Source organism: Calypte anna, chromosome 2, assembly GCF_003957555.1.
Source record: "Calypte anna isolate BGI_N300 chromosome 2, bCalAnn1_v1.p, whole genome shotgun sequence".
NCBI classification, from domain to species: Eukaryota; Metazoa; Chordata; class Aves; order Apodiformes; family Trochilidae; genus Calypte; species Calypte anna.
The window spans coordinates 96,014,124-96,037,153 of record NC_044245.1 but is presented as its reverse complement, the minus strand read 5'-3'; positions in this window follow the sequence as shown (position 1 = coordinate 96,037,153).

Sequence of the window (23,030 nt, the reverse complement as noted above, 5' to 3'; positions counted from 1 at the left end):
ATAGTGAGGGCATAGAACCACAAAGTCCCTTAAGAGCATCCCTAAAGAAAGTAGAACATTGCCTAACATTAAAGTCCTAACTTTTGCCAAAGTTCTCTAAAAAATCAATGTCAGTATATGTACTTTAAATTCTGATACCAGCTTAAATCACTGTTGGAATATTCACAAACCTGAATTGAATTTCTTATCATATGAACTTGCACATCAAGTTTCTCTAGCATTTGAAGCAAGTATTTATAAACCTGACTCAACAACTGCATAGCATAATACTATGCTAGACATACTTGTCTAAAAGTAAAGCCTCCCTTTAATGACTTTACTGTTTCAAAAAGACATGTTAGATAAGAGCTACTAATGTGAAACTGTCTATAGTAACATACACCAAAACAAAAAATAATAAAAAGAAAATAAGAAGTGTTTGCCATTTCTAACCCTTGATAGCACTGTAGAAAAATGCAGTTTGGCTGATGGTGTTAGTCCACTTAAACAGAAAAGGCACATCCAAAGATGTAGATTTAAATCTATCACTAATGATTGTGGGGTCATTGTCACAACTGAAGCAAACACACAAATTATTATGGGCTTTGCAGAAAAATGCCAATAATTGGTCTCAAAGTTATTTCACTGACAGAGTGTAATGAAGAACATCGATATTTTAATTGTTCATTGGCATTTCATTTATAAAGTTTTAAGACATAACAAGAAGCCTTATTAGAAGGTTAGTTTATCCAAGTCTCTGAGATAACTCCTTAGTGGCAGTAAAACTTTACTTAATTACCATTTTCGCTCAAACAGGTAATATTATTATTTTTTAAGTGAAATCTTTACTGAGAAATATGTGGCATCTCCTAGGGCTGCATGCAGACATCCAATTCTGTCTGAAGTTTTCAACATGAGAGAAAAAAAATAGAGAAAGTGCTTAACTTTTCCAGAGTCAAGCAGCTAATCATATCTCAAGAAGACATAAGACTCTGCTTACCTCAGTCTGAGGCCTTGCAGCCTTTTATGTATTTTACGTGTTTCTTGAAGTTTGTCTTAAATCTACAAAGTCTTATCCTGAGAAGAAAGGAAGAGGAGATTATTTTAAAATTACTGTTTTAGAAGCCACTTCTAAAAACAGTAGAAGTGGAAGTGTCACTTCAGTGACAAAGGGAAGTGTCACTTCCCTTTGGTCAAGGTAGTCAGCCTAATGGTCTCTTACATCCTTGCAAATCCTTGAATGATACTTCAAACCTGGCAAATAAACTATAAAAACTTCACAAAGAGTATTTATGAGAACAGTTTAGACCTAACTAGGGATGAGACCTAATAAGAGGACAGAAATGACGATTCCAATACTTAGATTAGACTCTTATCTACTTTCTCAATGCCTATCTAAATAACCAAGGTGGAAAGTGCAGTAAAACATATTTATGTGACATTGGGGCCAGCATTATCACTACTTCCTTACAGGTTTATATAATTACTCCTTACCCCTTACTGCTGGACTCGGTGAGCATCACAATGCATTTTTGAAAAAAAAGCTCACACGCAGTGCTGTTAGGTGACTGGAATATTTTTGTTATTGGTAAAGAATACTAGACTAAATCCCAGTGAAGGACCCAGCCTTTATCTTCCACAGCCTTGGTGAAAGTTTCATTTCAGATCTGCTGGGATTTGTTAGATGTTGTCTGTTTGATCTTTCAGATTTTATGGTGTATTGACTAGTAGATGTCACTGAAAACATCTATCATGCTATCATGCCATAGTAAACTGCTAAGTAGCTCCATAAACATGTTGACCAAAAAAAGCAAATATTGCTTCCACAGAGGAGGTGAACTATCCAATTAAAATATCTGAGACTTTTCAACAGCTAAGTAAACTCTAGAGAAGTAGTTACCAGAAATTTTCCATTGCTCAATAAATGCAATTTCTTACATTAAAAATATGTCTTAGAATGACTAAATGGTATGATTGAAAAAACTGTGCAAGTCATTTATATTAGTCATTTTGCCAGGTGCTTCTTCCAAGCATGTGGATGAATTACCCATCCATGAAGAATTTCTGAGAACTTTTTAACAAAAATAAAGAGGAGTTGTTTTTCTAATCTGGCAATATTGTGGATATTTAAAAATGTTATAACATGTTAGCAGCTAAAGAAAAGAATTATTTCTTGACATTACACAGTACTAGGATAAACATCTATGAGTCTAATTTGCTGTAATGAGCAATTGCTAGCTGAAAAAATAAAACTTCCAATATTAAAAAAATATATATAAAAAATATGAGGATGAGCAGTGTTTGGCTTTCAACTTATATTAGTAATTCTTCTTTTTATCCTTTAATTTTAGTTACAAAGATGCTCTATACTGCTGATGAGCTATAATCAAACATTTCCAGTTTTAATAAAGGTTTGTGTATCCATTTCACTTTAAGGTGATTATTCCAGCATCGTGTCTCATTTCCAAATTAGGATTTTTTATTTGCATAGTTAATTTCTCATCAGTCCCCTTTTATTTAAAAATGAATGTGTGCTTTAAATTTTTCAAATAAGAACCAACCAACCCAACCCCTTAGTGCTCCTAAGACCTTTGTAACAATCTGTTTCCAATTAATTTTCCTAAAGTGTTACTATATGGGAGAGTTGTTATGCACCAGCATGTTGCTAGTGCTTCACCCCCCTGGTCAAAACTTGGTTGGACACAGCTCTGGGCAACCTGCTCCAGCTTTGGTGTCAGCCCTGCTTTGAACCAGAACTGCCACAGGAGGACCTCTAGACCTCTCATCCAAACCAAATCTTTTCACAGTTCTGCGAAAAGAGACATTAAGCAGATTAAATAGTGGCACCACTGTACATTAGATTATACAGCAAAGAATCGTCACGGATAGGTCAGGAAGCTTTATTGTCTGTGTCACATTTGTGACACGTGCGATTTTGCATGTATATGCACATTAATATCTTTATATATATACATGCATCTCCACACTGTATAAATGTTAAAACACCTCTTTTCATCTATTAGACTTAATACACTAAAGTTTTGGAAGACTTTTTTTGTTTATGTTGTGATTTAATTAGTGAAGACACTAATAAAAAAATAAAATGAGGATAAAAAAATTTAGTCCTCAAATGGTTAGTTTTGAATAAGAACAATAAATAGTCTATACAAAAAGAAGGGTGTTATTTCCTTTAACAGATCACCATAGTAGTCCAAATTTCCTTTTTAATAATTTGACTTCTTAGGTATTCCAGATAAAATGTCAGGAAATTTCTGCTTCTGGTAATGTAAGCATAAATGGAAGGTAAATCTATGCTATGTATGGAGTTACAGCTGCCACAGCGTTTATTTCAGAACTAAATATGACTCATTTATACAGCCAATTATACAGAAAATAATAACATTTTTGCAGGAAATTTTGTGCTATCGCCATCTGTTACATATTTAAGAGCAGGTTTTTAATGCAGAAGGTGATTTTACAGGGAGTGATGATCAATCAATCTATATCTTTATTGCAGGATATATTAATTACATTACAGCCTTAATACAGTAGAATATATAATAAAGTTCAATTCTTCATTCTTGCCTACATAAAAGTCATACTGATTTAAAGTTCTCTGCAACCCAAATTGTTCTGGAAGCCACACCCATCACATAGCATATGACACACCAGAAGCCTTGAAACCACTGTTTCTAAGATACAACACATCAAGCGATACCTAAAGGATAAATTCCAACTATGCAGATAGGTGCTATATTAAGTAAAACACCCAATGAGGGGCTCAGTTCTCAGCTGTTTCAAGACCATAAATTATTCTGTTTTAAAAATATATATATTTCTCGTTGTTACCTAGAGCCTATGGCCTTGTTTCAGGTTATTGTTTTGTTTATGGAGATAATGATATGTATCTTTGCTGATATAAGAGGTTGCTTATGAATCAGAAAGCAACGTTGACTGTACAGCTGTTGTCCAATGGATAGCACTGTGTCCCAGCACAGTGGTCTTTGTTTGTTTGTGTTTTTGTTTTGGATTTGTTTGTTTGTTCTTTGGGGTTTTTGTTTGTTTGTTTGTTTGTTTTGCGGGTTTTTTTGGTTTTTTTTTTGGGGGGGGGGACGTGGGGCACAGGGGTGGCTCCCGTGAGAAGCTGCTGGCCACTCCCCTGGTTCCACCTCTGGCCCTGGCTCTGCCCAAGGCTGAGTAGATGTGGGATGCTGGACGTGCCTGTGTGAGTAACATATTCAGGAAGGGAAAGTAAAACTGAAAAAAAAAACCCAAACACAAAACATAAACATTAGACAACCAACCAACCAACCAACCAACCAAAAAAACCCCAAAGCACAACCTGCAGAGCAGGAGAGCTGGAGCTGAGGGCAACGTCACTCTGGTCAGTGAGGAAGGAAGAGCAGAAGGTGCCTGAGCAGTTTTCTCCACTGCCTGTAGTGAGCTCCTAGGCCGTCCCTCTGCAGCCCATGGTGTAGCAAATGTAGAGGTGCAGCTCCTGAAGGATCATGGTGCGCGGATGTGGAGCTGCAGCCTGTGCAGGGTCACAGAGAGGGTCAGATGTGGATCTGCAGCCATGTAGGAACCCGTGCCATGGGAGGTGACTGCTCCCGAAGCAGCCGCGACTCTGTGTGCAGCCCAGGCTGGAGCAGTCTGTGCCTGAGGGACTGCACCTGTGGGAGGGACTCATGTCGGAGGGGTTGTGAAGGACTCTCTGCTATGAGAGGGACCCCGCGTTGGAGCAGGGGAAGGCTGTGAGGAGTCCTCCCCCTGAGGAGGAAGGAGCGGCAGAAACACCGTGTGGGGAACTGACCCTAAACCCCCCCTGCCCCTCCCCTGTGCCCTGAGGGGGAGGCAGCAGGGAAGGGATCCGGGACTGGCAAGAGGGGAGCCCTGGGAGAGAAGGTATTAAGATCTGTTTTTTCTCATGTTAGAAAGATTCTCAAAAGAGATGAGAAGAAGAAGATTCACAAGAATAGTCGAAGCTGAAAAAAGTGACATTTTTTGAGCACTCTCACAGAAGAGACAAGTAAGTTCCTTACAAATGCTGTGCTGGATAATTGGGTTAGCTGCAGCCTAAAGAAGTCAGACACTGTGTAAGCCTTGCTCTCCTGTGTAACTTTAATGCAACTTTTTATGTAGCTTTTCCAGGATTCTGAGACAAGTCCTGATGGTTCTGTCAGTCTGAAACTTCCTCTGCTTCAAGCTGAGGAAGATGCTGGGCTTCTCAGAAAGGGAACCTGATCATAGAACCACTGAAAGTTAGGGATTGGAAGGGAATTTGAAAGATCATCGAGTCCAATCCCCCCTGCCAGAGCAGGGTCACCCACAGCAGGTCACACAGGAATGTATCAAGGTGGGCTTTGAATGTCTCCATGGAAGGAGACACCACAGCCTCCCTGGGCAGCCTGTGCCAGTGCCTTGTCATCCTCACAGGGAAAAAATTTCTTCCTAATATTTATATGGAACTGCCTATGCTCCAGTTTATAACTATTGCCCGTTGTCCTATAACTGAAGTACCCTGCCTTATACTGAGGATAGTTTCCTACTCAAGGTCTTTTGGGGGGACTTTATGTAGGAATGCAGATTATTTTAGGCATTAGGGATAGTTATATTCTGTTTGAATGGTGAAGCCATATGCTTAAAGAAAGTGCTAAGACACTCTAATTTAAAAGTAGCAGAGATAATCCTACTTGGGACTGATAAGGCCCAAAGTCTTTTATCATCATCTTTGCTGTTAGGGAGCTTTGGGATGGAAAGGATTAAGTCACCTGCTTTGTCTCAAGCAGATAGCCTGCAAAAGAGCTCTGCAGAGAACCTGCTCACATAGTTGAGGGTCTAGCATCCTTTATGTGCTGGACTTGTGTCATCTGTGTTACATATGTCAAACACCTGTATTTTAAGTCTAGACAGAACAGCTAGTGTCAAATGGATGCTTGTACAGACTATATTTCAACATAGTCTGCTCTAAACCTCTACTTAGAATTCCAGAAACATTGGTCTTTCATACTAGAGACATTGTTTTCCTTCTCATTCCACATACATTTAAGAAATGCATTGGTTCCTGTACACATATCACTATAAACTAGGAGAACTCTCTTCATCTCTCTCTCACACATATTTAAGTATGCATGTGACTGCAAACTGAATAATTAGGTGTAGGACCTAAGACATTAACTTCTGATGAAACTTCAGAAGAAATTGAACTATGTGTCCCAAGAACAGTAATAACAAAATATATCCCAAACCATATCCTTCCACTTTTTTGTTCTTATATCTAAATAAGTCATGGATCTTCTCACTGAGCTGTTTTAGCTATATGTTTCTAAATTTTTTCCATGTCCTTTCCAGCTTATTTAATAAATAATAAATCCCATTGCTTCTATCTCAGAGGCTTGTTTCTATCACCAGGACTCTCTCTAGAGATCTTGCTCTATTCCTGATTCTGCCACAAATCACAAAGGAAAAAGGCTTGTTATGTACTTGCCTTTCAGTGTCTGAATCACAGAAGTGTTTTTACTATAGAGGACACTGCTTGGACTGAAATCTTGGACAACAGCTTTCCTCTACATTCCTATAATTTTTACTTTCAAGACTACACTACCCTACTATATAAGCTCTGGGAAAAAAAATCAACAAATGTCTACTTGAAAAAAAGCACTTTTATGTTCACAAAACATGGTGATTTCAGCTAAGAAGGGAGATTCTGGGGTGCTGGGAATGGGGAGGTTCTCAGTCTCTTCACAGTCTGTGGACAAATTATCTTCTGTTTTCCAATTAAAAAACTCAATGGAAAACAAATCATTGACCCACATACTTCAGCACTCACAAGTAACCTAAAAATTACACTTTCAGTGGTAAAACTAGTTATATAATACAAATCAATATTATTTATAACATAGTAAAATAAATTAATATAAGTCACTTGATGGACTGATCCAACACGATTTTCTTCTTATTATTAAAAGTGAAGTATTTGGACCTTCCTTTTAACTGTGAGGGCATCACATTCATTATTCTTTAAACTTTGAAAGAAAGTATAGGAAAGGAATGGATTTTTTTATATATATCCAGCAAACAGGTCCTCTGTGTGAAATTTGTAATGCTTTGTGCTTTCTTGTACAGTCAGGTTGGTTCCAATATAAGCTCTCTGTGGTTCTGAGTATTTTTGATCTTTTTTGATGTCTTTCCTCAGTTCAGTTTCTTCTTTCTTCTCCTGCATTCCATTTGATCCAGAAAGCTTTAATAAATAAATAAATTATCAATCATATAGGTGTTTCTTTCCATTCTTAACCCACAAATATTTTTTCTGAGGCATATCTTATTTAAGCTTTTCTCAATTGCTGATTAGTTCCATACCTGGTATTGAACACTTCCAGGGAGGAGGCATCATCATGTTCCCTGGGTAACCTGTTCCACTGCCTCACCACGAGCAACACAGTTAAGAATTTCTTCTGAACGTCGAGCCTAAATTGACCCTTTTTCATATTAAGGACATTACCCCTGTTCCTATTGCTATGCAACTTTGTAAGAAAGAAAGAAACCCCTCCCCAGCTTCTCTGTATGCCCCCTTCAGGTATTAGAGGGCCACTGTAAGGTCTCCCTGGAGCCTTTTCTTGCACAGTCTGAACAACTTCAACTTTCTCAGGCTTGTCTTTGTAGCAGGGGGCTCCAGACCTCTGATCATCTGTATGTCCCTCTCCTGGATTGCTCCATGTCCTTCTTATGTTGGGGGCACCAGAACTGGACGCAATATTCCAAGTGTTGCCTCACAAGAGGAGAGTAGAAATGGAGAGTTAAAGGTTGGTTGTTTATGATTTTATTTTACTTACTTTGTGTCCCTTGTCACAGGTCACATATCAATTTCACAGGTATTGAAAGCTGCAAGGAACAGAACCCATGCATCCCTTCATGCTAAATGTGATGAAAAATGAAACTTGGAAAAATTACTCTAAATATAGATTTAGCTTTTACACCAAGTACCAAAGTTTCACAAGTGCTGAGCCTGAATGACACCTGTTGAACCACAAGTCTAATATTTATTGTAGAAATGCAACATAAACAAGGAGAAAGCTGGAACCCAGGTAAGAGTTTTGGGGAAATATGTTTCACTGAAATTCCAAGGCACTCTGAAGAACCACTAAAAATTGAAGTTACAATTGTAGGGCGATGTTTTTCAAAAGGTCAATGGCACATAGCTTATAAAGTCAGATTTGGAAGCTTATTTTAGCTGGAACAAGACACAGACATCTTCCAAGAGAATTTTCAGAAAGCACTAGGGATCATACAAGAGTTGTAAAGCTGCCAATTTTCTAACCCCTGCTAAGTGCTTGTCTGCATTTTGATGCCTAAATTGTAGATGCCTGATTTAAAATAAATATATTTCCCCCCCCAGTTGTAATACCTCAGTTTAAAAAATGCAGTGTCACATGTTTTCATATTTATAGCTGCAGAAAATAGTCTAGCTTTGCTTGTTGTACATATACATACATGAGTGGTTATATGTATCTTTGGACCTTTGGAAAAGGCATTCACTTTTTAGAAATCTGTACTTAGTATAGTGTGTGAATGCCTTTCAGTGGCAGACTTCATTTAAAGTCAAAGAGCTTTACCTGTGTTAACAATATTTTTTTATGTTTAGCAATATGTGCTATAAACACATAACTTTATTTTGCCCCCTCAGCTATGTTTAATATACAGCTTTTAACAGAAAAGTTTAACTGAGCAGATTACTACCGCTCATTATTGCACTCTCTGTGTGTGCATCTGAGAATGCATTCACTTGTTTTCATAAAATTTTTGCAGCACATCTTCTACACTATAATTTGAAGGTAAAAATAAAAGTAGATGTGCCTGAAATTGTGGTTTTTTTACAAGTTAGTAAATTATTAGTAGATCTGGAAGCCTGAGTTCTAAAAGCCAATATTTATGTGAATGTTCAAAAATATGAAGCCCAGTAGCAATACTTCTGTCATCTCCTGTATTAAACATTTTCACCAAACCATTATGTAGTCTTTTGCTACTTTTAATTCTTTGTATCGTAACATATCTTATTACTGTGATTCATGTTATAACAATTTTTTTCCCTGTCTGCTAAAAAATTAATCAAAAGCTTTAAACCAGAAATTAATGAAATTTTACCTTTTCTAAAGGCAACAAAAAAATTCTGCTGTAAGTTTCCTTTATGCCACAAGATGGAGCTCAATCACTACATTGAAATTCTGTAACAGCTTGAGGAATGGCTGTTGTCCTTTTGACATTCTCTCACTGGAATAAACAACAGTCAAGGCTAAGAAGTGTGATGCAATAGTCCTGTATTTATAGATGACAGAAACATCTGCAGGAAATTCTGCTTGGATCCCACCAAGGTCTATCTGCAACCAGCGTTCAAATTCTAAAATTAAGATTTAAGAATCAAATACTATAGCAGTAACAAAGTGTTATTACTATATCACATTTAAATCCTGAATCCAGCACTTACATAGTACAAAACCACAATGATTTGCCAGACAGAAAAAATTCTCCACTGACTAAGCATAATGATTGCAGCTTTGACCCAATAAGGAACTTGAGTACTGTAAAACCAAAGTCCAAAATCTGTATCAAGTTCTCAAAGCATAAATCAGTTAGTTTTTTCTGAAGATTATGTATCATCAAGAGTAAAAGGAAGGGTTACCAGCTTATCCAGTAATTCCATCCCTGAAAAGGGTAGATATCTACAAAGGCTGAGTTCTCTATGTAGCACACAGTGTGATCCCTCACAGCAATACCCAAGCATCACAGAATTGCAATTAGGCTGGAAGAACCACTGGAGCTCATCTAGTTCACCTCTACATGTATCTAACCATTGCAAGATTACTTGCAATGTTAAATGAGGTTGCCTTAGTTGTGCCTTAGATGAACGAAGTTTCTGGATCCTAATATTGTTCTAGGCTTTCTAATTTAATAAAAGGCTTTTTCATGCCTTTCAGTTGTTGGGTTATTTGTTGTTGGTTTCCTTTGTTTCTTTGAGCACAGTGAGTGAGATCTAGCTTAGTCTGGTTTCATAAGCATGGAAAAACTCCACCATCTCCTTTTTTCTTTCTGTGAAGCTCTTTGTTCTCTCATATGCTGTATGGTCTATCAGTTTTCAACCAAAGCATTAAAAAAAATTAAAATAAAGCTTCACATTTTCATACCATCTTCTAATGACACTTTTTTTTTTTTTACTATTCCACTGAAATTTTGTACCTCTCTCACCCAGTTCTTCTCCATATTCATGTACTGAACAAATACATCATGCAAGCTTCTCATGCTGTACTACTATACCTCTTACCTTTATGTCTCTACAAACCCGACTCCCTTTTTCTATTTTAGTTGATTGTTCTCTTCCCTTTCAAACAACTGCAATTTCATAGTTTTTCATGCAGCTCTCTGACATTATATTCCTTTACTCTTGCTATCCTGCATGTCTATTACTCGTATTCCACTTATCTATCCTCCTCAGAACCTCCACCACTGTGTGCTGTCTTTGTAATTTCTATGGCCATTTCTATTGGTCTCCTTTTCCTTTCTTTGGAACATTTCCTCCACCCATAGAATAAATTTAATAAAATGTAACAAAAATATGACATTCACAGCAGTTCTACTGCCATACGAACTTCTGATTTATGGAGAACTGGAAAATTTCAGCTAAATCTCTCATCTTTGCACCTAGCCATTGTAGACAAGATCAGGCTGTTGGTGCTGGGACGCTCCTCTAATCATTTCTTGCGAACCCCCTCAGTTCTTTCACTTTCAGTATTTGTAGGAAGTCTTCTCTCTTCTTTACAACTGATGCCATAATCTGTCGCTGCAGTCATCTCCCTAGAGTTCAGCTTTCCTCTCTAATTTCAGCTTGAACCTCTCCCTTTCCCTCAGCCTGCTGCGCTTTTCATGGGTTTCTTTGTTAATGATTCATTTGATCATTTTCACTGCTGGTTCCGTCTTCATCTGCCCTAGTGCTTTAATTCAGCTCTCTGACTTGCCAAAATGTTCTTCTTTTACATCTCATGCTTTCATTAAGCTTCACTCTCTTTTCCTCTATGATTTCTTTCTTGCTGAGTTTTCCTCATTCCAGTTATCAGCTAGTCTCTCTCATCACTGATGATAAGGTTTCACCTTCTTCCCTTGTGACACTGTAGAGCAAATTCTTTTGACAGCACTGGTGAGGTGTCTTATTACAGCTTTTTGGATTTTGTTTTATTTTATCTTATTTTTCATTTCCTGGGATGAAATTGATGGGCGTTTCTTTAATATTACTAATTGGTTAGACTTCACACAATGGTGCCCCTCTCTCAGCCACAGAGTTTAAAAGTGAATGTGTTCATTTGCAATACATAAAACAGGGGTATTTTTAATTGTCTTTGTTTGATGTGGATTTTAATGTAGATCATTCTCTTTCCATTGGCTTATCTATCAGACTCTGGAAAGGAGGGTATTTTCAGTGCAAATGGAAAGGATTTTACAGACTGTAAAGTTTTACAGACTGTACAGGTCTCCAGGGAGACCTTACAGCAACTCCCAGTATCTACAGTATGGGGCCTACAGGAAACTTGTGGATGTAGTTTTTAATAATGGCATGTAATGGTAGGCTGAGGTTTTAAACTGGAAGAAGGTAGGTTTAGGCTAAGACATGAGGAAGAAATTATTTACTGTGTTGTTGCTGGTGAGACAGTGGAACAGGTTGCCCAGAGAGAGGCCCATGAAGTGGTGTTAGACATAGAAGTTCTTCTATGTGTCTTCCAACCCAGGCCATTCTATGATTCTATGAATTAATAAAGAAAAAAGTAATAGTATATTTGTTACTATAACAATATGAAGAAAATGCATGGTCATGTGTGAGCAAAAGCAGAAATTCCTTCTTTTATTGATAAATTTATAGAAACTAGATTGTCTTCTACTCAAGTGCTCAGTGTTTGGAGTGCCCACAAAATAAAAGTACCTAACATTCAGTAGCAGTGCTTCAGCAGACTTCTGTTGAAAGAAATCTACTGCACTTGAGTGATGATTCAGGCAAAATAGATGAGGCAGCTCTTCTGCATCATCTTCAATAAGGAGAGGCTCCTAAGTGTTACAAATTTCCCTTCAGGAAGCAGATTTCTTGTTTCTTGGCACAGTGGTATCAGCTTAACTCCTGACTTTGTTTACTGACATTTTGGTTTACATTTTCAATTGGAAATACAATTATAGCTGGAGTGTCATGAAGAAAGGAAGAAAGTGCAGTCTGAAGACACAATTTAAAAATCTAATATGTGACAGATGTCATATTTTCATTCTAACTAGAAATTTCTTATGTTACATTTTGTTTTTTTCTCTTGTATGGTTCCATTCGTAGCTGGTTTTCCATCCTACAAACTAGTATAAAAAGGTCTTTTCCACATCTGTCTTCTGTAATTCTCAAGTTCTTTTGACTTTTTCTCTCATTCCATTTTCATGTATATTTGCTGCCATGCTCTTTTCATTTTTCCAGTTCATGGTTTCAGTTCAAGTGCCTGCCAAGCATCTATTTTCATAACTTACATACTGTCTCTACCTTCATATAATTTGAAATCTTTGCTCTCCATCTCCTTTTCTGGATGGTAATGATTAATTCTGTGGTTAATTGATATTTTAGGAACTCAGACACTCCTGAGACTATTTCCCACAAACTTAGGGAGTAAATAAGCATAGAACAAAGAAACTACTGATGAAAGAGACATATATATTACTTTAAGTCTCTTTTAGAAACACATAACAGCTTTTGATCTGACAGTTTAGTTAACTCTTTATCACTTACAAGCCTATTATAGAATATTATTTACAGGTTGCTGGTATGCAGTTGTACTTACTGAAGAAATAAAAACAGAGGATCTGATGTCTTGTTTATTTTAAAATGAGGAGGTGTTCATGTTTTTCCTCCTCACAGTTACTTAGGTGTATGTATACATACATTTTTTCTTTATTTGCAATGCATATGGTTTGTAGTGGTACAAATGCAGACATCTACTTATGCATCACTTAATTAAGAATTCACAGGATTGCAAATTAATGCATTAATCAAGTTTCATGTCAACTTACCTCAACTAATTTAACATTTATGATGCAAGTCATTAGTAATACTGTCTAACCCCTGGGAATCTGACAATTTAACCACTCTCAGCATCAACTCATTTCAGTAACTGTTCAAAAGGGAAAACAAAAAAAAGAAAAAGATATTTTTCATAAACTCAGTGAGTCATAATACAAATTTGTGCCTTTCTTTTTAGAAAAAAAGAATTATTCAAATATAGCAATATATTTTAAATGTATTCTTAGCACTGAGCTATTGTAGGTTAGACAGGATAAATCTGATTGCATTAGTATAAGGAAACAAAAGATGCTAATACAGTTCGTAATAGTTGTCATTTCAGATTGGTTCAAATTTGATCCAGAACATCATCTTTGATCTTATTACAAGAGTGGCTTTTACAATACATCAAAGAGATGGAAGGCATAATAGGAGATAAGCAAGGCTACACCTTAAGCCCACACCAAATGCATTTAAACTATATTTGTTGTAACAAGACAAACCTCTTTTAGGGTACGGCACTTCAAGGTCCAACCAGGTGCTCCAGCAGAGACTCACGAACAGTGCTCCGAGCCTATAGCCCACAGAGTTGACTAGCCTGGATCAGTGCAGTTGCTCTGAGAATGACTGATCTCTCTGCTGGCTAGCTCAGGACTGAGCTGAGCCTGTGTCTCAGGCCTCACCTTTTATTGTCCCCCTGGTCCTGCTCATGCGCAGTGGGGGCCCACCCTAATCAGGCACAGGTGGGCTTGACACAAGCTGATGCTCACTCCCTGGCAATTAGTGGCACCTGGTTGCCTCGTTACACTACAATTTGTTATGCTTATCTGGATGGATAAATAAGATTCAAAACTAGAGCAGTGTTCCTCAAACTTTTAAGAGAGGATTAATTACTAGAGGAGGCTTTTGAAAGGCTGAATATACACATTAACTTGGTGACCTATCCAATCTTTAAAGCAAAACTCTAGATATCCAAGCTTTATGGCAAAACTCTAAGTAAAACAGTGCACAACTTGAGACATGGTTGTATTTTATCCCACCAATCTGCTGCAGGAACAAATACTTCTCAACTATGTAGTCATCAATGTATCTCCAGAGTATCAGTAAAAGCCTATAATGTACTACCCAATACTGTAAGCAAATAATAGAAATTGCAAACATTTACAGATGCCAAGATCAAGATAGTTCCCCATCTCAGAAAGACAAGAAATAATTTTCATCTTTTATTATCTTCTTTAGTGTCTTGTAAAACTCCTACTTAGCTTCAGCTTTTCATTACCTTGTTTCATCCTACTTCACTGACCTGACGTATATTTTCAATCCTCCAATTATAACTTCACATCTTTTAGTCTTCTGATGAGTCCTTAGCATTCAGAGTGAAAATTCAGTTTTTGTCACCAAGCTTATTTAAGAAATGGAAAAGCATGTGATCATAAAGCAGGGAACATGATGTATCTAAATTTTATTTTTAACTTTATATTTGATACTAATAAGTAAATAACAACATAATTTTTTGAACTCAGAATAATACTGACACAAATATTTAGATATTAACCACCAAATTTATCTTGCAGTATAGAGATGTTTCATTATAAGCAATTTAAGTGCTTTTTTTCTGTGGGGGTGGAATGGGAGGTGGTGTGCAAAACAAACCAAAAGTAAACAGCAATAATAAAACCAAACGTTTTTTGATATGAAAGAAACAAGTACTTTTCCCCTTATTCTACAATGTATCTCACAATTACCTGTTCTTCTGTGGAAACAGCTCAGTCTTTTAAATAAAAATACAACTTTCTCCTCTGACAGTATTTCTCTCCTTTGATCAATAGTTTATACAGGCTTTTAAGTTTTCGATTTTCACTGTATTCTGTTGCCATTATTTCTTCTTGGGAAAACATTTGATCTTTGTGAGAACATGCTGTGGTTTTACAATAATGACCTTGGAATAAGCAAAGAGCACAGAGCCACATCCAAAAGCAGGAAGAACAATGATGCTTTTATCTTCAGGCAATGTCACATCAGCGTCAATGTGCTCAGCAGGAATCGAAGGCTCATCCAACATATTTGCTTTGAAAATTTCACAGATAACAATGTATAAAAGCATTAATTTGAGTAAGAGTGCAGTAAGGCAATAACAGAATTAGAGTAAAAGGCTTGTTCAACTATGTGAACAAACATATTTTTAAAACTAAATAGTCTTGTTTTTCTATTCCCACTATGGTACATGTTCGGGTAGTATGCATCTCCTTTGGTCAGTAATTTATGCTTACTTCTGACTCTGATATTTTATCTGCACTATGGATTAAAATCTTATAAATCGTTTTTATCTGCCAAGAAAGACTTTTCACACATCTCAAATGGAACCACCCTAGATCAGTGTTTCTTCCTTGAAAAACCAGCGTTCCATTGTCTCTAATATACTTTAAAATCTGCAGGATTCATTTTCTATAAACATCAGGGCCATTTATTACACTGACAAAATATAATGGAAAGTAAATGTCAGTGCAACTTATGAATGCATCTGAAAAATATTTCAGATTTAATGTAACAGTGATAACTCAGAAGAGAAAATGTCATTTCAGTTATTTATGAACAAACCTCAAGCAGAAAAAAATATAACTGAAGAAACTGTGATCATCAAATGTGCATTACAGGATCAGTCTGAAAATCAAAGCTTGCCTCAGTGAAATACTAGCTGGGAATGTTTGTTCTAACTCCTCTCTGAGGAGGAATGAACAACTTTTTCAGATTCTGACTGTTACTATTGTATGATTTATATTACGGTTGCTGATTTGGAATTTGACATGACACATCCTGTAACAGAAAGAGTTTTTTGTTAAGAGCAGTTTTTGGACCTAAGGATAGAAGATCTTTTTTAAAGTTTTAAAAAATACTTTTATTACAATTTTGAAGAAACTGCTAAAATATTTTTTTTCATCTTTCCTTCACAAGGATGTATTTTCTAATATTTCTGCAATAAGAATTGATTATATCAATGTATGATGGTTATGAGGCAGAGAAAGGACGTGGATCATGGTGCCTTTGAGCACTGTATTTCCTACTGCAGATGCTGAAAATAGATAAGTAATTGGTCTGACCCACTAAGACATGTCTTTTGTTCTGATGTCCTCCTGCACAGTTGCTTTTTGTATTTCCCTCTGATGTCAAACCTCTACTAACCATCTTATCCAAGAAAACCCCAGCTAAGAGTTTTCTGCTAGAAGGTTTTTCACCTGGCAATTTGCATAAGATTTTGTTTGCCTCTAAGTGTGTGTAAGAGATATAGTTCCTCGAAATTTTCTATGACTTCTTACAGTGAAAACCATTGCTTAATTCTAATTTCATACTTTGTTTGTTGACAGACAAAACATACTCAATTTGTTGATTTAATTTATTATAAATTAATTGTAACAGAGTAGGATAGTGAGGAATGAACCAAAATTAAAACCACCTTCTGTGTCAGGTGCACTGACACAGGAAGACCTGACAAAGACCAGAATCTTCTGGCAACCTGAAAAAGACTGGAGATGTCCACCTGTTGAAACCTGATTACTTTTTTCACTCACTTTGCCTTGCTGCGTGCTTACAGTAGCTGTTGGAAGGCACACTGTCCATAGAAGATTATGCCCCCAGCCAAGTAGTTATGGGTATAAATAGAGCCCTTCCAGAGAGATGATTCCAGTGGGTCTTCCTTGGGAGAGCAGGTCTGCAGTCAGGGACTGGTACAGGACACTGGCCAAGGTAACTTCCTTGGAACCGACTGCTCTCCTCTTGTTGATGAGTGATTGCACATTTTGGCACATCCAAAAGGATGAAAACTTAGTGTCTCTCCTTTCTTTATCAGAGAGGAGAGAGAGATTAATAGAGAGCGTCTGTTACTCGGTTTAATTGCCGGGCCAGTGTTAAACTATGACAGATTTATTGGCACCCTTCGTGGGTCCCGAGCTAATTGGCTCGAGTCCAGTTTAAATTTTGACTAATTTGCCTGAATAGTTTGAATTCCAACTCCAGTGGAAGAATGGCTTTGCTGAGCTGGAATCAGACCTTGTTCTTTGGAAATTTCACAGGGCTGGAGATTAAACCAATCATGCCATACCTTTGGTATTTAGGGTATGTGATATGTATTTTTGCAGCTGGAATGAGTGTTACTATGTGGGTCTTTTTTCGTAAGAGCTGCTTAAGAACCATCGTTGCAATATGGTCCTCAATGTTGATGTATATCATGGTGCATGGTGCAGTAGTGTTTCATACAGAGATAAAAAACTTGGTCGGTAATTACACTCCCAGTTTTAATTTGGGAAATTATACCATTCCATCGTATTTTGGGCTGACTCCACCAGATTTTAGTAGCAATAGCATTTCATTTCTCAATCTTCTGGTGGGTGTTGTTAATTTTTCTCATATATTGGTGAGGAGTAACACAAAAACCACAGTAATAAGATTGAGCATGCCTTTTCGGAGGCCGAGAGTTGCTGTTCAGAGAGTGAGAGCTGCTCCTCGTACAGAGAGCACCCCCACTCCTGCCTCCACAGCTGCTTCTCGCCCCCCCTCACGCAAGGGCAGAACTCAGATAAGGCCAGCGAGCATCGCCAGCGTATCTGCTACAGCTGCAGTTGCTGTCTCTACCCCCAGAGACACTGCTGCTGCTCAGAAAACAAGCCCTGCTGCTGCTACTGCTGCAGACACCACAGCCTCTCCCCCTCAGCCCACACAGCTACTTGTTGACCCTGTAACTAGGAGATGGTGAATCAAGTCAATTTGCAGAGGTAAAAGCCATCCAATTGGCTTTGGACATTGCTGAACAAGAAAAGTGGCCGAGACTTTATCTCTATACTGACTCATGGATGGTAGCAAATGCCTTATGGGGCTGGTTAAAGCAGTGGAAGCAAAACAACTGGCAACGTAGAGATAAACCTATCTGGGCTGCTGAACTGTGGAAAGACATTGCTGCTAGGTTAGAGAAACTTGATGTAAAAGTGCGTCACATAGATGCCCAAGTACCTTCATATCAAGCTACTGAGGAACATCAAAACAACCAACGAGCAGATGAGGCTGCTCAAGTGTTCCAAATAGATCTGGACTAGGACCATAAAGGTGAACTGTTTTTAGCCAAATGGGCCCACAACGCTTCAGGTCATCAAGGCAGGGATGGAACATATTGATGGGCTCGTGACTGAGGGGTGGATTTATCTTTGGACGCTATTGCGCAGGTTATCCACGATTGTGACATATGTGCTGCAATTAAGCAAGCTAAAAGGTTGAAACCTCTGTGATATGAAGGGAGATGGTCAAAATACAGGTATGGGGAGGCCTGGCAAGTCGACTACATCACACTGCCTCAAACCTGCCAGGGTAAGTGCTATGTGCTTACAATGGTGGAGGCAAGTACAGGATGGCTGGAAACATATCCTGTGCCTCATGCCACAGCCCGGAACACTATTCTGGGCCTAGTGAAACAAGTCTTGTGGAGACATGGTACACCAGAAAGAATTGAGTCAGATAATGGAACTCATTTCAAAAATAGTCTTATAAATAACTGGGCCAAAGAACATGGTATTGAGTGGATATATCATATCCCCTATCATGCACCAGCCTCAGGTAAAATTGAAAGGTACAATGCACTGTTAAAAACTACCTTAAAGGCAATGGGTGGTGGAACTTTCAAAAACTGGGACAAGTGCTTGGCAAAAGCTGCCTGGTTAGTTAACACCAGGGGTTCCATCAATCGAGCTGGTCCTGCTCAGTCAGATCTTCTACACACAGTAGATGGGGACAAAGTGCCTGTGGTGCATGAAAAGAATCTGCTAGGGAAAACAGTTTGGGTTTATCCTGCCTCGGGCAAAGGCAAACCCATTTGTGGGGTTGCTTTCGCTCAAGGGCCTGGACACACTTGGTGGGTGATGATGAAAGATGGAGAAGTACAATGTGTACCACAAGGGAATCTAACACTAGGTCAGAATTCCTAATTTCTGCTTGTCTAGCTTAATCAGTAATGCATGGACTCTTTGGGAGTCATGAACTTGTATCCCACCTTAACTACTGTTATGTGAATTATTGCATAAACTAACAGTGTTCTGTGAGTGTTTTTCAGGATGATTTTGTGGTGATGAAACCAGAACTAGGTCCATCAGCTGGCATCCAGTAACTTCCTTGAAGTTAGCGCGGTGCTTATAGAAGCAGTACAAAGCCAAGCAATGGTTGTGAGTTCCAGCGTGAGCTGAGCTTGTGCTCCAGGCTTCACCTTTTATAAGGGAGAGAGACTTATGGGTTGGAAACTAAACTACACAACTTTAATGAAACAGTAATGATAAATAGGAAAAAATTGCTAAATATATATACAAATATACAGGAAAATTGATACCATGTTCCTCTCCCCCTTATCCCCCAATAACTCCCACATCACCACGTGGGCAGGGCAGCCCTGGGAAGGTCCAGGCTGGACCCCTGGAGTTGGCAGCAGTCGGGAACTGGAGGCAGGAACACACAGATATGGGCTGGCATGGATCAGGACCACAGGCAGATGAACGGACGGAATCCTTCCAGGATGCTAGGTGAAGGAAGGGAAGCAGAAAAGGCAGGAATGGCAGGCAGACAGAAGCTGGAAGCAGGAAATCTGACTTGGCCCTCGTGATCCCTCAAATTTATACTGAGTATGACATGTATGGGATGGAATACTCTGGTCAATTCTGGCATCTATCTTGTCCGTTCCTCCCCAAGGGAGGGCTGCAGGTGGGACCCCTTTATTCCTTCTGGAGGGTAAAAGTTTTCCTCAGAGCTGAGCAGTGTCCTTGGCTCTGCACACCAGTCTCTAGCAGTAATTATAAACATCAAGTGTTTTCAGTCCTCGAAGCACACGCTGTCTGAGAAACTTGCTATTAATTTCAGCAAGTGCAACTACTTACAAGAGACTTAGCTAAAAGCAAAAGTATAAGACAGAAAATCACCTTTATCCTGGCCCAAACCAGGACATTTAGGAACTTTTGAATCTGCTGTGTAGTATTACATCTGCCTGGCATCTGCACTTGTGGTTCACTTAGGTTTGTTGGGCTGCTGCATAATTTTATTAGAATAAATTTTCATTTTGAGTGACTGCTCTATCTGGTTTTTGGGTGCCTCCTGTTACAGTCTGTGTGTCGCCCCCTGCTCAGCTCTGGCCAGTCCAGGTCCTCCACCCTAGCCAGGGCTATTCACTTTAAAATTGTTCTTATGAGACAATTTCAAATCAGTGAGATCAGACTCTCAAACCTCCACACTTATCATCCCTCCACCTTTCCCTTCTTTCTAGGCTCTCACCTGTGGACTGCAGTTCTTCAAGAAGTACTCCAGAATGGATCCTTTCTTTGGAGTACAGTCCTTCAGGAACAGACTAGTGGGATCCTCCATGGACTGCAGTGTGGTTATCTTCTCCACTGTGGAGCAACAAGGATGCAGGGGAGCAGCTTGTGTCACCATGGTCTTCTTTTCTCTGGGAGCCTCTGCTCTAACATCTAAAGCACCTCTTCTCCACTGACTTTGCTGCCAATAAGGCTGTTACTTGCACAGATTGTCACCCCTCTCTTCCAGCTAGAACTGTGAAAAGTTTGTAATTTCTTAAATGTATTATCACAGAGATTCTGTATTGCATCAGTAGCAGACCAGTGTTGCTGATGAACTCAGCTCTGGCCAGCAGTGGGTCTGTCTTGGAGCCAACTGGAAATATCTCTGCCCAACATGGAGATTTCTTCTCACAGAAGCCAGATCTGCAGTCCCCACTGCTGCCAAAATCTTGCCACATAAACCAAATAAAATAATTAAATCAGAGAGTACATTTGTCTTATGTTTTAAAGTAATTTTAGAAATAGATTTTTCACCTCATCTTGACTCTTGATTTGTAAGAAAATGCTAAAAGTATATGCACTATACAGGTTGTTACTTGTAGCTGAATGATAAAGATATAATTTAGGAAGAAGGATTAGCTTCAGGATTGATTTTGAAAAAATGCCAGTTGCAAATAATATTCAGACTCAAAGTGTGCAAAGTAACATTGAGCTGAATGTAAAATCAAAATAATCAGATATGCAGGAAAACTGAAATGGATACACGGCAATCTTAGCAATTCCTGATTTTGACTACAAATTGTCAGGACTTAGGGAAATGAGGAAAAAGAGACAGAAACAGAAACAGAAAATTGAGTCTACGGGACATAAGTCAAAGGATGAAAGCATAATGGAGCACAAACAGGCAACTGACCCAGTAGGAAAACATAAGTGGTAAATAGAGAATAGTAAAAGCTAGCCAGTGTATAGTTAGATAGGAAGACACCCCCAAAATTGGGAAAAGACTATATATTTGTTTGTAAAACATTGGCCACTCCTGCAATTGTGAAGAATTTAACATGCTACAGCATGCTACAGCTACTTTGAGAAACAGGCAGATTTCAACGCGTGACACTGCCCTTCATTTTCTGTTTAAAGTATATTCGCTTTCTAATTGCTTGTGTCTGAATTCCAAGTGGAAATTCTTTATTACTGTTCTTACCAAAAATGTGCCTCTCTAGCAAAGCCTTACACTAGCAGCCATTAATCCAGTAATATTTAATGTCTTGAAATGATTACAATATAATGGAGGAGCAGAATTAAGAGGATTTCTCAATCAGCAGACTGGATATTTCAGAAGAGGAAAACTCCTGTGAGTATATTCTAGTTTAGTAGTTTCTTTAAATTTTTTAAGTACTTTTCCATGTCTTATAATGAAAATTGCATCAGGTCCAAGTCCTTGTTCCTTATCTCTCTACTCTCCTCTCTCTAAATTTAATCTTTGTTTTAGGCTTATACATTTCTTGTTAAGGAAATAGCTCCTAGGTTAAAAAATGCTTGTTACTTTTTCAATCTCTTTGCTACCTACAATTTAAAGGAGAAACAATCAAAATAAAATTTCCCCTTCTGTACCTTCAAATAAGAAATTTCTCACCAGGGGTAAGACAGATCCCTGAACCCAGTTTGATTTACAGGCCAATAAATATTTTGATCACACCAAAAGTATATCTGGGTCTTGGAAATGAGATTCCAGTTCAAGGAATGTCATGAAGGTCAGGAAACAGAACTTACAAAATGGAGCACTCGGGAAAAAGAAAAATATGGCACAAACATTGCCAGAACACATTTTTTATTTTCTTTCTTTCTTGTATTTTTTTTCTTTTTTCCCTACTGAAGCCTGCACTGTTAAATGCATTTATAAATTACCTAGCAGAGTTTGTACATCAAACAATTTTTTTAATCTAAAGATGGATGAGAAGAGCCATAATTCTGTGCAATAACGCAAATAAATATCTGTAATAAACTACTACTCTATTTACATTATTTTAATATCTAAAGGATGAATTATAAATGCTTTCAAAAAACTGATATAATTGGCTATGAAGAAACATATGATGGGATTACAAGCTACAACTCTGAAAGGTCCCTACCTCCTGTTTTCAGGAATGATATGACAGAAAGTTAGGGATTTTCTATGGTTTTAGTTAAGAGTTTTTTTCCTGCTCATGTCAGACAATATGCAGGGCTAGAGCTAGACTGTCTCAGCACAGCCATCAAAATATTCTTCTGCTAACCATGTTTCTCATTATACAGCATATAGCTAAATCATAAAACCAAAGAATAATAAAATTGGAATTTCTTGACTAAGAAGCATATCTTGCAGAAGAATGATGACTAAAGCAAAAGCTACCTCAGGAAAAATATGTGGAACTGCTAAAAGGCTTGTTTGTTTGTCTAAGTAGGAATAAAGCCACTTGAATAAAGGTTAGACTCTAGGGCAACAAAAGGAGACCTGGATAACAATGACAGCATTGCTGTGGATCCAGAAGGACCTCACAGTGTGTGTACATTGTTACAAATATATATAGACCCACTCTCCCCAAGGAAAAGTAATACTTTCACAGACAGACTATGCTTTAAAGACATCGGAAGCGATAGGATTTTGTGCAATTGGCCCATACTGTGTAGCC